This window comes from Bison bison, unplaced genomic scaffold, assembly GCF_000754665.1.
Source record: "Bison bison bison isolate TAMUID 2011002044 unplaced genomic scaffold, Bison_UMD1.0 scf7180017864329, whole genome shotgun sequence".
Lineage (NCBI taxonomy): Eukaryota > Metazoa > Chordata > Mammalia > Artiodactyla > Bovidae > Bison > Bison bison.
This window is the reverse complement of record NW_011494901.1, coordinates 6,972,311-6,973,930: the sequence shown is the minus strand read 5'-3', so window position 1 is coordinate 6,973,930 and position 1,620 is coordinate 6,972,311.

Here is a 1,620-nt window from a genome sequence, read left to right as displayed (position 1 = left end):
GAGGTGGCAAGAATACACAGAAGAACTGTCAAAAAAGATCTGCATGACCGAGCTAATCACAATGGTGTGATCACTCACCCAGAGCCAGACATCTTGGAATGTGAGGTCAAATGGGCCTTAGGAAGCATGACTATGAACAAAGTTATGGGAGGTCATGGAATTCCAGTTGAGCTACTTCAAATCCTGAACGATGATGCTGTGAAAGTGCTGCACTCAATATGCCAGCAACTTTGGAAAACTTAGCAGTGGCCATAGGACTGGAAAAGGTCAGTGTTCATTCCAATCCCAAAGAAAGGAAAGGCCAAAGAATGCTCAAACTGAAGCAGATTTCTGTAGTGTATTTTCATGCATGTTTAAATAACATTATAATAAAATATGATTTCAATCTTCACAAGATATATGTGATCATTTTTCTTATAAAGCTCTATAAACTCTAGTTCTGAAATATTGATCTAATTATCTATATTATTTTACAGAGGTGTAAATTGAAAATCAGCAGATAAAATTCTTTCTAAGCATCGAATGTCAAAGTACAGTTAAGACAGTTAAGTAATCAGGTTTGTGTGTGTGTGTGTGTGAGTGCTAAATTGCTTCAGTAGTGTCTTTTTGTGACCCTATGGACTATGGCCTGCCAGGCTCCTCTGTCCATGAGATTATCCAGGCAAGAATAGTGGAGGGGGTTGCTATAACCTCCTCCAGGGGATCGTCCAGACTCAGGAATTGAACTCATTCCTTTTATGTCTCCTGCATTGGCAGATGTGTTCTTTACCACTATCACCACCTGGGAAGCCCCCTAAGTAGTCAGGTAAGGGAAAGCAAAAACCATAAAATTCATGGCAACACTCAAAGTTTTATTTAAAGCTTTTCAGCAAGGAGGAAGTCATCATAAAGGCAGAGATCAAAAGTTACTCAGTCATGTCCAACTCTTTGTGACCCCATGGACTGTGGCATGTATTTGTAGTAGAAAAAGAAGAAAAGAGTGGAATAGGATTATCAGACTAGATAAAACTGAGGAACACCTGGTTTAGTTTTTAAGCAAAACAGATAGTTGGGTAAATGAATCTTACTTCTTCAAAGATAGTCTTAACCCCATTAAATTCCATCAGATAATTGTTCAAAAATTCCATTTTTCTCTCTCTACCCTATATATATATGTATATATACAGAAATATGTGTGTGTATATATATATACACACACATCAGACTTCCCTGGTAGCTCAGCTGGTAAATAATCCACCTGCAATGCAGGAGACCCCTGGTTGATTCCTGGGTCAGAAAGATCCCCTGGAGAAGGGATAGGCTATCCACTCCAGTATACTTGGGCTTCCCTGATGGCTCAGTTGGTAAAGAGTCTGCCTGCAATGTGGGAGACCTGGCTTCAGTCCCTGGGTTGGGAAGATCCCCTGGAGGAGAACATGGCAACCCACTGTGATATTTGTGCCTAGAGAATCCCCATGGACAGAGAAGCCTGGTGGGCTACAGTACATGTGGTCAGAGTCAGATACACCTAAGCACAGCAGCAGAATATATATATTCCCATCACTGAGTCTGATCTATATATATATCAGTTCAGTTCAGTCGCTCAGTCGTGTCCGACTCTTTGCGACCCCATGAATCGCA